Source organism: Xyrauchen texanus, chromosome 36 (genome assembly GCF_025860055.1).
Source record: "Xyrauchen texanus isolate HMW12.3.18 chromosome 36, RBS_HiC_50CHRs, whole genome shotgun sequence".
Lineage (NCBI taxonomy): Eukaryota > Metazoa > Chordata > Actinopteri > Cypriniformes > Catostomidae > Xyrauchen > Xyrauchen texanus.
The window spans coordinates 4,300,696-4,315,498 of NC_068311.1; the positions used below are offsets into that span (position 1 = coordinate 4,300,696).

Consider the following 14,803-nt stretch of genomic DNA (forward strand, 5'->3'; position numbering starts at 1 on the left):
ACTCTCCACAGACATAATGATTTTTATACTGTACAAACTATAGATTCTAACCCCTAACCCTACTCCTAAACCTAACCCTCACAAAAAACATTCTGCATTTTTACATTTTCAATAAAACTTTGTTTAGCATGTTTTTTAAGAGATTTGAATTATGGAGACACTAGAAATGTCCTCATAAACAACATTTATAACATAATACCCTTATAATTAACAGTCTGTAACCTCACAAAAAGGCCACTAACCCCCCCCCACACCCACACACACACATTTTTCCATTGACTCCCATTGATTTTTTATTGTGACTAGCATTGTGAGTCTGTGTGTGTGTGTGTGTGTGTGTGTGTGTGTGTGTGTGTGTGTGTGTGTGTGTGCGCGCATTTGTGGTGGGTGGGTGCATGCAATTATGAGTATGAGTATGAGTGTACTTATAAATAACATTCTGGACTGTACTACCATTTTACAGATTTCTTTAAGTCTTTATATGAACCGGGTCAAATTGACCCGCTGGACTTTCTTGGGCCCTTTTTTTTAGCTTGTTAATAAATACATTAAATAAAAATAAATAAAAAATACCTTACCAGGTTCAGATCACCTATGTGGAGGATCTCAAGAAGTTTCAGTCCGAAAAGTTAAAGTTAAGTTGATGTAAATCAGTCTTAAATTTAAAATGGGTCAGATTGACCCATACTGCAAGTCCATTCAAGGGTTGAGGCAAATGTTACCAACTGTCTTCAAAAACAAAGTCTTACAATAAAATAAATCATTTTAAAAGAGAAAAGCTAAGAAAGTTTTTAAATGTGCCATTTGTAATCAGCAAAGGGAATTACAAAAAAACAATGACTGTTTACCCAAACACCTCTATCTGGAAGTATTTATTTTAGTACATTGTAAAAAAATTACACACGGCACCTTTAAGAACACCCTCAGACATGTCTTTTCATAGATTAAAGGAATTTTTAGTTCAATTGACAGCATTTGTGACATAATGTTGCTTACCACAAAATATTTGACTTTTTTGAGGGTTTAAAGACAGAAATGTGAAGCTTGTACGTACGTATTGAACCTGCAAATATACCTTTAAGACTAAATATGTCTAAAGATTTAAATGTTCAAGTCTTTGAAATCTAAATAGAAACTACATGGATGTGAACTACTCTACTATAAAGTAATAGTAGGCTACTACAACTCACTCAACACAGAACATCCTGTCTTTCTTAAAGAACATATTTCACTGAAAAAAAACATACGTACATACTTGTCATCCCTCGATCGCATCAGAAATCACTGTTAAAATGAAAATGTAAAACACTTTTAACGACTTTGACATTTCTGCCCAATGTCCAACTTTGTCCCTCACATATAGCACAACAGATGTCAAATGTCACCCAAACTAATGTTCAGTCAGCATTCGCCTGAGTTTTGATGGGGTCGAGGAGCAAATTTACATGGTAAAAGTCATTTATAAGATTCACGTTACGGGCAAACAAAAGCTCAGTGATGTCCAACATCTATTTTCCCTCCATCAGTACTTATTGTGCCATTCACACTGTCCCACGCTCACATCCTCGATGTCCAGATTCTTCCTGGACTTATAGATAAACTCCCCGATCGCCACAAACACAGAGAGGACGAGTCCGGCCGCCAGTACGATGAAGATTCCTCCGATGTTCTCCACACCGAGAGCGCTGGCTTCTTTACTGTCCTCCTCTGGACAGCCGTTCCCTCTCCACCATTTCTCCTTCATCATGTGCAGCTTTCCTTCCTCCTGTAACTGCAGGATAGCGATGGTGATTTTGTCTCTGTATGGAGAACCTGAGAGAGAGCATCGCTGAGATTAGCTGAGCAAAAATTACAATAGTTCTCAAGACCGTATCTAGGATTTACAATTGATGTCTAAATATTTTCAAAATGGAATTTTTTTACATTTAACAAGTAAAAATGAAACAAACAAATTGCCAAAATATGCTATGTAATTTCAGTATTACACACTTTCTAGGCAAATCTGGTGTTTTATTTCAGCGTACCGATGGGCGTGCCGACTCCATAGCCCTTTGAGTCGATGAGTCCTCCGATCTGTGTGAGGTTACAGTTTCTCTGACTGATGTACTCAATGCTGGTGGACTCCATCAGTAGAGCGTAATCTGTGGTCATAACACGCTGGATTCCTTCTCTGTTGTTCTTCACCAGAGCGGTGTTCTTCCTACTGCTCATGAACGCCCACATCTTCTCATAGGTGGAGATTTTTGATTTCTGGAATCAGAATATAGATAGAAGATAGAATCCTTTATTTTGGTCACACATTATACACACAGTTGTTTGCATATATACAGTGAAATGTATTAGTTTTCACATATCCCAGCTAAGCTGGGGTCAGAGTGCAGGGTCAGCCATGATACGGCGCCCCTGGAGCAGATAGGGTTAAGGGCCTTGCTCAAGGGCCCAACCGTGGCATCTTGGTGGTGCTGGGGCTTGAACCCCCGACCTTCTGGTTAGTAACCCTGAGCCTCAACCGCTGAGCCACCATATATTTGATAGAGTGGAAAAAAATTATGAGGAGGTACAAATTGTACAACACATTTAGAGGCCTTGATTGTTTCAAAGCTGTAGTAAGGAAATAGTTTGATTGGGTGGTTTACGAGGACATTACAAGGGTGTTGTGCTATAAATGTGGTTTATGAGGACATTTCTAGTGTCCCCATAATTCAAATAGCTTAAAAACATACTAAATTATGTTTTTTTGAAAATGTAAAAATGCAGAAAGTTTTTAGTGAGGTTTAGGGGATAGAATAAAAATAATTATGTCTATGCAGAGTCCAACATGTGTGTGTGCGTGCATGCGTGCGTGCATGCGTGTGTATGCGTGCGTGTGTGTGTGTGTATGCACATTTGTGATGGGTGTGTGCGTGCAAATATGAGTATGAGTATGCACATGTACTTTTGTTTTGTTTTTTAGCATTTTTAAATGTATTACTGATAGATAATTATAATATAGTTTATTAACTAATTTTAAATAATTTGAAGTAATCTTGAGGCCCCGTTGGAATTTGCTGAGGCCCCCTTGTGGGCCCTGGCCCCCTGGTTGAGAACCACTGGATTAGAGTACATAAAAAGTGTAATATAAATGGTTAAAAAACTTGTGTAATTTGTAATCTGTAACAGATTACATTTTAGAAGTAATCTACCCAACGCGTGTGACACATAAACAATGACAGAACATGTTCTCTATGGGTGCTGCAAAGTGATACAGTATAAACAGTACAGGATGGGTTTTTCGATAACGTTTAATACAGTGTGTATTTTAGCATGACTGGAACCCTGAACTGACAAATCAACATCCAGGACCAAAACTATCTATTTCACAATCAAATTTTGATACAAAATCTGTTTAATAAGAAAATAGGTTTACCATCTTGTCTTTTAAAAAAATATAGAAACATCTCTCAGAATTTTACATTTGAAATTTTAAGTTTTTTTGAAGACAAGAAAAAAAAATAAAAAATAAAAATCTATTGTTACAGCTATAAATAAACTGACAGTGGACTTCCTGTACTATCCTGTAAAATCCTTATATGCTTTCTAAATGAGTAATGTGACAGATGTCCCCCAAACTCTCTCTCTCTCTCTCTCTCTCTTTCTCCCTCTGTTCCTCTGTAAACTGGTTTAATTTGTTCTGTACATGTGGAGTTCCCGTTAGCTGAGATCTGAGTACTGTAATCATTCCTTCCAATCTCTGTGAGTTAAATCAAAGGTCTCATTGTCTCGAGGTGTAACTGCTGTTCTCCATTCAAACATCAAACTGAACCTCTTTCAGTTCAACGGCAAACAAACTCTTTTGCTGTAGATTTAAACACTTTGTCTTAGCACAAAGCAACCAAATTGCTATGAGAAGATGAAATAAAAGAAACTGCTACATCCAATAACGAACGAGTGCTTAAAAAGGCAGACAATGACTTTTGTGGAGACAATGACTTCGAGACACAAAGATTGTGACTCCAGAGAGATTGTTTTCGAGTCGAGTAATCATTCTAACAGTTTAGCACAATCATGCACTGTAAATAACCCTTTAGTTTTGTCAGATAAACTACATTTTAAAAGTTGATTGAACTATCTAATGTAGAAAATGTTGAGATTATTTTTTATCTAACTGAAGTTATAGCAACTAACAATTTTACAGTGAGCACATACAATGTGAAGTTTGGAGGTGAAGGTAGAACTTACAGCACCCCCCAATATCAATATAAAGAATATTGAAAATGATGGTCAGCTCTACTTAAAAACGCAAGTTTATTGAACTTAGTTCTACTTGTAAGAATCTCCCCAATTTGGAATGTCCATTTCCCAACGCGCTCTAAGTCCTTGTGGTGGCGTAGTGACTCACCTCAATCCGGGTGGCATAGGACGAATCTCAGTTGCCTCCATGTCTGAGACGGTCAATCCGCACATCTTATCACGTGGCTTGTTGAGCGTGTTACCGCGGAGACACGGCGCATGTAGAGGCTTCACGCTATTCTCAGCGGCATCCACGCACAACTCATCATGCTCCCCACTGAGAGTGAACCACATTATAGCGACCACGAGGAGGTTACCCCATGTGAGTCTACCCTCCATAGCAACCGGGCCAATCTGGTTGCTTAGGATGCCCTGCATGCCCTGGATTCAAACTCGAGACTACATGGGAGGTAGTCAGCGTTATTACTCGCTGAGCTACCAAGGCAACATTACTTATAAGAATCATTAATATTTTTGAGTTTGCCAAACAAATAGTATTAAGTTCATTGAACTTAAATTCCAACTTGGAATGTTAAGATAATAAGACTAATTTGCCTGAAGCTAAGTTAACAAAAAAATGCTCAATGTTCAATCCACACCAAAAGCTGATCATTTAATGCAATTCTCAAACACACATTACAATTTTGAAAAAGGAGCTTTTGGTTGGTTTGAAATCTGTTTATCTAATGGTAATATACAAGAACATATAGTCGTCTAAACAATCAGAAACACAGCATGGAAAAGGTGCAAGTTTAAATGAACAGTGTCAGACAGATGTGTCGTCTAACCTTAAAGAAAGTCATTGTGGATCCGTCCCTTACAGCACCGTACTCTATCTTGGTCTGTTTGGCCAGATCATCAGCTGAGTCTATAGGCGAGTCCATTCGCTCCACAGTTAGGAAGGCGGCCAGGTTAGCTGTGTAGGACGAGATGATGATGAGAGTGAAGAACCACCAGATACCTCCAACGATCCTAGTGGATAAAGCCTTTGGCATCAACTCTGATCCTGTAATAGTAAAACCAGTTAGAAAATTAATGCTCAGAAAATTTTCAAAATTCAGCCTGATATTTGCTGTATGGTAGTTATCATGCTTCCATTTAAGTGTTTGGAAAACGAATAATCTTTTCTAGAATTCGATATGGGGTACGAAGACAATGAATGAAGGATTAAACTTACATGTATTAAAAACCTAAATAAAACCAAAAGGAAATTTATCTGAGTGTCTTTTCCATTGTAACAGCTGCTAATTACCCAAAATAAGTAAATTATATGCACAAAGATCTGTAAAGTTGAAATTTAGGACTCGCATCATAGCAGATGATGTCAAACCTATTCATCTGTTCACCCCCCTACCGACTGTACTCACCAAAGGAACAAAAGGGGACAGTAACTACTCTTTATTGGTCATTATTAAAAGTAATCTTATGAATTAATACATAATAACAACTCTTGAATGGTCCAACCATCCACATACATCTAGATGAGTAGTTAGGTTCAAACCCAGGATCTAAGCAACACATGTTTCATGGTAAACATCAATCGATTCTTACATGTTTGTTTAAACATCTAAGTAGGAATCTATGTGTGTGGAAACTCATACCTTGCTGCATAAGGGCTCCGACCCCAAACCAAACACTGTTGATTAAGGTGAAGTTGTTCTCTACCACGTCTGAATCAGGGTTGCAGGGATGAGGGTTGTACCATTCATATGGTGTAAACCTGCAGAAAGGCCACACAAACACAATCGCATCTTCATCAACACCTATACTGTACAGTTAAGTCAGTAAAGTCTGTTTTATTTGTAAAGCAGCTTTACAGAGTGCTTTAATACCTCCAGTGAGTCAAGCCAAATCCTCCCCTGACTGGCACAAATTTGAAATCTATTTCAGAATATTACTTAGTGATATCATATTTTTATAATATGAATTACATATATGAAATACCCTAACCCTAACCTAATCTACATTCTTACAACATATATTTCAAGTTAAACTCAGGTTTCCCACACATCTTGGAAAACCTGGAAATTTGCAATGCAGTTTTCCACTCATTAGAATACCTAAATGTCCTGAAACTATTTATTTGTCCTGGAAAATATTTAGTATAATTTGACTGTGTCTAAGAACGTTTTACATACAAACAGTAGCGTATCCTGGCATAAGCGATATAGGCGGCAACGCTCTCTGGGGCGGCACGACAGGGTACCTGCCAGGCCTCCCCACACAGATATCACAAAATCATGATGGGAGAAAGGTGCCCTGAATTGTGCCATCCTGCTCCGCACAGAGCTTGCAAGGTGCCTCGACAGGCTACTACTTAAAGGCTCTATATGGTTAGGATTATGGATGTTCTCTTAGACAAGAATGTCGTAAGGCAGAGCGAAAGTGGAGAGACAAACTCTAAGTATCGTATGAATGTTTAACTGCATGCTTAACTAGTTACCAAAAGACAGTTAAAGAGGCTAAGTCTAAAATCCTCATCACTGAAAATGCTAACCTACCGAGAATGCTGTTTAAGACTGATTCAGTGCTAAATCCCTTACCAGCTCCTTCTCTTGTTCCTCTCGGGAAACCTGTGAGAAATGTTTAAAATGTTTTGATAATAAAGTCTTGGAGATCAAGGCTTCCATTAAGCCATCAACATATGATCCCCCTTTGATTTGTTCACCAACAGATTCGCTAACTTGTTTTCATCCAGTTACCTCTGCTCAGCTAGCTGATATTGTTTCCAAGGCTAATTGCTCCAGCTGTGAGTCTCAACTCTTCTTTTCAAGGAATTATTTGTAACCTTGAGCTGGCTGTAACAGCCATTATGTCACGAACCCCGCTCCCTCGCTCCGCCCCCTTGAGCTCGTACTCTCTTTTTCCTCCCTCGGGCTTCCACGCCCGTTTTGCTCGTTCGAGCTTGCACGCTCGTTTTTTGCTCCTACGAGCTCACATGCTCGTAGACTATCTCCCCCCTCGGGCACACATGCACTCAGCGGCGTGCTCAGCTCGCTTCCCGCTCTCATCCAGAACATTATGACCACCTGCACTCGTCCCAATCACCACGTCATTGTTTACATCTGCACTCGCGTCATCTGCACTCCTGTTCATTGTTTACACCTGCACTCGTCACTATATATTCCACACGCATTCGTTTCTCCAGTGTTGGTTATTGTATTTAGTTTCCCGTGTCTTTGCCCCCGCTAGTCTCGACTAGTTCTGACCTCCTCTTGTTTACCTCTTAGCTTGCCAGCTCCTCTTGTTCCCCTGTCTTTTGCTCCCTCTAGTCCCCTCTTGTTTGCATATTGATTCCCGGCTTCGACCTCCCCACTCTCGTTGACCACTCTCTCCCGGATTTCCCCCTTTACTCTACTTTGTTTCCCCGGCTTTCGACCCTACGCTACCCTGACCATTCTCCCTCTGGATTTTCCGTGCTGTACTTTTGTTTGCCTGCAAATAAACGCAGTTTTGACATACATTGTGACTGTCTCATCTTGTGTGCGTGTGTGCGGGTTACACATTATTAACATTTCTCTAGCAAATGGAGTTTTACCTGCTAGTTTTAAACATGCTGTGGTTCACCCTCTGCTCAAGAATCCCCATCTTGACCCATCTATCTTTAGCAATTTCAGACCCGTCTCCAAATTGCCTTTTATTTCAAAGCTCTTAGAGAGAGTTGTGTTTTGTCAGTTGAATTCCTATATTAGTATGTCCAATATTTTAGATACTTTTCAGTCTGGTTTTAGATCGATGCACAGTATGGAAACCGCACAGTTGAAGGTCAGCAATGACCTGTTGCAAGTTCTCGATACTGGTTCGTATGCGGTGCTTGTTTTGTTGGATTTAAACGCTGCATTCAACACAATCGATCAAAGTATTCTGTTACATCGGTTAAAAAGGTTGTGGGTATTCAGGATGTTGCCCTGCAGTGGTTGGCCTCTTACCTCAAAGATAGAACCTTCTCAGTGAGCATTGGGAAGGTTTCTTCTTTGTCGGATCCCCTATTATGCGGTGTGCCCCAAGGGTCCATTTTAGGCCCTCTTCATTTTTCACTTTATATGCTCCGCTTGGGTGCCATTTTCATCTCCTACTATGCTGATGATACACAATTTTATCTACCAGCTAAAACTGACAGTAGTTATCCTTTGGACGCACTTTGCGACTGTTTTGAGGAGATCAAATGTTGGATTTCTAATAATTTTTTGCAATTAAATGAAAGCAAAAGTGAAATTCAGATTTTAGGCCCCTCCAGATCTCCATCTGTTTCTAATTTAGGTTCTCTTTCTGCTAGTGTTCAACCTCATGTAAGAAAACTGTGATCTCTCACCTGCAAATTGTCCAAAATGATGCAGCGAGACTTCTTACCGGAACTAAAAAGAGGGATCACATTTCTCCTATTTTAGCGACTTTACATTGGCACTCTGTAAAGTTTAGAATCGATTTTAAAATGGCTGGTTTTGTGTACAAGGCTTTATCTGGTGTCTTTATCTGATTCCTTACTCGTCCCAAGAGCACTTAGGTCTAGTAATCAGCTTCTCTTAACTCTCCCACATTGTCACTGTAAAACTAAGTGTGGTCGGGCACCTAAACTTTGGAACAGTCTGAGGGTTAGGATGCTAAACAACAACAGAAACATTATCTAATTGAGTTTGTAGGAAATCGATGCTTTGATCATCCTCCAAAATAGTTTTATCACTCTTAATAGCATTAATACACCAACAGTTTCTTAAAGTAGATGACAAACTGGAAAGGTCTGTGGTTTTGAATTATAGCTGCTGTGCAGGAATGCAGAGACCTTTGCAAAGTGCTGGACAGCAAAGCAAGAGCTCTTCCTACTCTTCTCTATTCATCCTACATGAAATAATAGAGACATAATGGCAAATCCAGCCAGTTTGAAGATTTATGTGTGGAGAAAGAGACCGAACATAATCTAAAATAGTGTGACTTCAAGTTGGGGACATGCAGGTAATTTTCAGGGTGCAATTTTTTTAGGATTGTCTTGCACAACACAAATTTGACAACATTAGTACAGTTAGGCTAAGGTCAACTATCTTTAAGACTTAGTAAAACACTAACATATTTTGTTATTTTGGTGACATGGAGATGGCTGGGGAGAGTTTTCCCAAAACAGATTCATACTGCAAACACCAACACATTCTTCAAATTGTCTACACTTCAAAGAAAATATTCATTTAATGGAAGTGGTCCTGACTAAATTGGCTCTTACCTGGCAATGACAAAAAGCACACAGCTGACTCCGAGGCAGGCGAGGAGCACGTACATCCAGATATCTGGAGATAGAGGATTGAGGAAGGAGAACACACCTGGGTTGGTACCATTAGGTTTGTGGTACAGAATCGAGATTCCCAGAGTCATGAACGGCTTTGAGAAATCAATGACTTTCTCTCTCACGTAAGTGATAGTGAGGGGCGCCACGGCCAAATCTGCCACCTGTAACAGAATATATGTTTGATTTATTAGTTTGTTTCAAAAGTAATTCAATGAGAACTCACTTAAGACCTCCGGAAGACCCCATGAAATGACTTGATAAGCAATTTCAAAAAGCTTGTACCTATTTTTAAATACTCAATAGCCTTTAGTTAGTTTACATCCCAGTCGTTAACCATGATTCGCCACTAGCTATTTCATTTCATACTTTATTGTCGCTCTAGGGGAAATTAGTTTTATGTAGCAAAAGTGACAAAGGACTGTAAGACAATACATTAATGCATCAGACAAAAAACACATGCATGAACTCATAATAGTGAGATCAACTCCTATCCAAAAAAGCATGTAGAGCATTAAAAATGTATTAATAATTTAAGTAGAGTTCAACTGTCCAATGACCACTGGCACAAAAGGGGCATACCCTTCGGCACTCTGAAGCGATGGCCTGATGGCAATATCTCAAACTCTATATGCAAGGGATGGTCTGTAGTATCGAGAAAGGAATATGCTTTTTTGACCATTGTTGGTTAACTATGCCTGACTCTCCCCAATAAGATTGCCTGCCACATTTACAAGGCTAATCTGTCTGTTTTTGTTGGACAAGGTGAGATTTCCATACCATGCCACCAAACAAAAGGTTAAAACAGATTCAATAAATCTCTTTGAATCTCTATACCTTTAACCTTAGTCGAGAAGAACCAGGTGGCAACCTCCTCAGATCCTTTGTTTTGGCCACATTTTAGAAGGCTAGACCATGATACAAAATAATCAACTATGGGTCCATGATCTTGTTCCTGCCCCTGAAGAAGGCTCACTATCATCGAGTCATCAGCGTATTTAATAATAAATCTATTCTCATGGTGGCTACGACAATCTTTAGTGTACATAATGTATAAAAGGCGAGATAAACAACAGCCCTGGGGTTAACCAGTCGAAGAATATAAATGTTTGGAAAGCACACCATTGACCCTTACACACTGTGATCTCTCTGTTTAAAAGTCCAAAATCCAACCAATAATGTTGAGGTCAAGTTTAAAAAGAGACATGAGTTTTTCTACTAGCAAATGTGGCTGTTTAGTATTAAAAGCAGATGGAAAATCAATGAATAATGTCTAGCATGAGCTTTGGGGTTCTCAAGATGTTTAAACAAAGTATTTAATAAAATAAAGTGTGGCATCCTTGACTCCTCTACTGACTCTATAGGCAAACTGCAAAGAATCAAGGCTATTTCCAGTCTGATCTAAGATCTCTTTTTCACTAACTTTTCAAAACATTTAATAACTAACGAAGTAAGAGCCACTGGTCTAAAATCCTTAAGGACCTTTGGAGTAATAATTTTTGCAACAGGGACAACTATGGAGTGTTTCCATATCCAAGGAACCCAAAGAAGATATTTAAGCAATATCACACGAGCAAGAGTGCGATATGGCCCTACATCAGCACTGCTGTTATTCGGCTGCAGCCTGATTGCCGTAGGTAATCATAGCAGTGCTGATTTAGGGCCATATAACACGATTGCAAGTGAGATATTGCGTATATACAACAGCTCAATGAACAAGTCCATTTTAAAAAATGAGGAAAAACTGAAAACGGTCATCAAAACACATTTGTGCATGGAACTACTTTTTTACGCGACGGACCAGAAACTGCCATTGCTGATCCAAACAAAATGATGCATCCAAGCCTTCGTTAGTAATTAGAAAATGTCACTTCAGAAATAGTATCACGGCTTGTGCTGTTTCTAACAAGTTATTGGAATTTACAAGGATGGATGTGTGTGAGAGAGAGAGAGAGAGAGAGAGAGAGAGAGAGCGTGTGTGATCACCTGTTGCCACACCCATGCAGAGATGCTGTCAGCTTACTGAAGATCAGCTTTCTCAGTGGAAAAATAGCCGTCCAAGCGGGGCTATTTCGCGGGAGCCGGTACGCACGAGTCATTCACTATAGAAATCGCAATGTCCTCCGCTATTTTAAACAGCACGTCCTCTCCAATGTGGAAAGTCTGATAAGAGGTAAGCACTTGAGTTGTGTAATCAATCAGTCTGTTGTGTCTCTCAGCTGTGATGAGCCGTAGTGCTGAAGTTGTTCGTTTAACGTGGTTTAAAGCTATTTCCTAGCTTTAGTAGTGTAGTAGTAATACAAGCGATCATGGAGTGCTGTTGTATGTAAACACTGGCTGACGCGGATTCACTTCTCTTCACCTAACAGGTTCATATTACACAAAAATTATCGTCTGCCACCACCTGCTGGCTTAAATATGTAATGTCAAAAAATACATTTAAAAAGAGACATACATTAGCTCTTAACACATATGCACTGCTCTTACACTTTAGTTTAGAATGGCATGAACACAAGTTGAGTGATACACACAGTGAAGCGTCCGTGTGCTGATGGTGTCAGACCATCAATGTTCATGGAACGTCTCTCGTCCAATCAGATACGAGGAATGGAACTAACTGTTGTATATAATTAAATATTCCACTCAACTGTTCTGCACACACATCTTTAGCACCCTGCCTCCAGTATTGTCTGACCCTGGGCTTGCTCATTGGTTACAGGAGGTATTAGGGGGAGGAATATTTTCATTGAAGAGAACATTTTACTATGCTATATGAGTGCTAGATGAGTATTTCAATATTTTGGTCTGTTTAAAAAAAAAAAAAAAAGCCACAATTCCAATACCCTTTGGTAAAAAAACATCTTGCTGCTCTTCACTAGTCTCCAAGCCTGGTAAGGCTGGTCTTTTACCTGGTTTTAGAGGGGTTTTGGCCACTTTTTAGCTGATAAAGTTGGGAGACCTTTTTAAACCAGCCAAGGCCAACATGATTTAATAACAGAATCAAACAAATTAGCAGATTAACCCAAAAATAAAGAGACAAAAATTATTATTTACTCACAAAATTCTTATAAAGTTTGAACTTACATGATCTATCAGCTCTCGTACCATGCCATTCCATTCTCCCTTGTCATTCTGTGCTCCATATTTTCCATCAGACACCAGTTTGACCTCATAGGAAAAGCCCAAGATGTTGGATAACTCCTTCAGCAGGTCCAGACAGTAGCCTTCAAACCGATCATTCCCATACAGCGGTTTATCTGACTTCTTATACATTACATATGGGTTTTCCTGCAGGGACAAAAATGCTTGATTGATTCCAGCCTGTGGATTATGTGGCAGGCGTCAAACACTTGTTGATGGTTTGAGCTCTGTTCATTTGCCGATTCCTACCAGGATTGTTGTGACAATAAGCGTCCGGTTGGCCATGGAGTCGGTCACATTGTTGTTTTTCTCTTTGTTGCTGTCGGTCAAGTTAAGGCCATTGTTTGAGTTCCACACACCAATCTAAACATATATAGAACCACACAATAGGAAAAATAATTCATTATTTTATACAATGAATGTTAGAGATTCTAAACAGTGCTTCTCAACTGGTGGTTCGCGACCCTAAAATGGGTTGCAGGTCTGTTTTGATAGGGTTGCGAATAAAAACAATGTGACTGTATACGCATGTAATAAAATGCACCTATGTAATTAGGCATAGATCGGTAGCATATTAAATTGGTTTATCAACTTTTAAAAAGGAGGGGAAACACTTTGTATATATTTTGTTGTTGATGGAAATAATAATGATTTACTCTATGTGGGGCTGGACTGGTAATCTGGCATCCCAGAACGGGCCGAATGGGCCACGATAAGCTAAAATGAGCCGTTGCGTTATACAGAACGGACCACAAAACGGCACTGCGATATGCAGAAAAGGACAGCGAACCCCTATGCAGTTCATGCTAATTTTATTACATTTAAATGTTTAATGTTAAGGACATTATTGTTTACTTGTGTACGAGAAACTATTTTGGTACAGTGTTGGGTCTCCGCTTGATGTCCAATGTAAAATCTGTGTCCAGTTCACAAACAGTTGAGAAACGCTGTTTGATCTGAACCAAAGGTGTGTACAGTGTTCACATGTCTTTGATTCAAAATGATAGTTTAAAGGAATATTCCGGGTGGAATACAAGTTCAGCTCAATCGACAGCAATTATGGAATAATGTTGACTACCTTTCTTTTCTGGGTTAGAGTGAGGCACTTAAAATGGAAGTGAATGGGGGCCAATCCATAAAAGTTAAAAGACTCACTGTTTCAAAAGTATAGCCACAAGACATGAACAATATGTGTGTTAACATGATTTTAGTGTGATTAAATGATATACTAACCATTCCGGTGTAAAATTATATCCAATTTTACAAATTCGTTGCCATGACGACTTCATAAACTTTGTAATCCCGCAAAAACGATGATTTAAAAGACTTTACAGCTCAAATAATACAAGAGTTTTAACAGAAGAATTAATGTACGTGCTTTTATCAAGTTATAAGCTTCACATTTCTGTCTTTTAACCCTTCAAAAAATTGACCCATTCACTTCCATTGTAAGTGCCTCAATGTAAAATCGATTTTTGCTGTTTTCCAAAAAAAGAATTTTTTTGTGGTAATCAACATCATGCCACAAATGCTGCTGATAGAGCTTAACATATATTGAACCCAGAATATTGTTTTAGTCTAACAAGGCTAAATAAAACACAACAATAGAAAGAATAAGGGAAAAAGCATGGGAATAAATACATACAATTGTAGGATGTTGTTATGCTTTGTAATCTCCGACCAACATTGTTCACATGGAAACACCTTTCCGGCATTATTATCGGCTTCTCCAATGTGCACTGGTGTTTTGTGCATGCCTTCTCACGTTTAGATGTCACAATTACAGAATAATCCAATGATTTCAAGTCTCAAGAAAATGGGTCTTTCTTGCGTTGTCAGATTGTTTGAATAAGCTGATTTCTGGTAGTTATAAGCGTACTGGTGTGCATGTAAAGGTTCTCAATGTCTCCTCTATCACAGCCTCATAGCCTATAAACTACTGAAATGTAGACACCTCTCCAAAGAGTAAATATTCCTCCCAGATGATCTCTCTGTCAAACCGTTTCTGTATCGCAATAGATAGTTTCATTTGCTATGGTACATCGCTTCTGTTTGATGGCTGCTGTCACAGGGAGCTTTTTAAATATGCATTAAAATACAAATCGAGCACTTGGTGTGCTA

At 39.1% G+C, this 14,803-nt stretch overlaps 1 pseudogene; it reads right to left on the minus strand.

The window, feature by feature from the left end:
• Positions 1-285: 285 nt before the first annotated feature.
• Positions 286-14,803, minus strand: part of LOC127629769 (glutamate receptor ionotropic, kainate 1-like) — a 45,624-nt pseudogene continuing 31,106 nt past the window's right edge.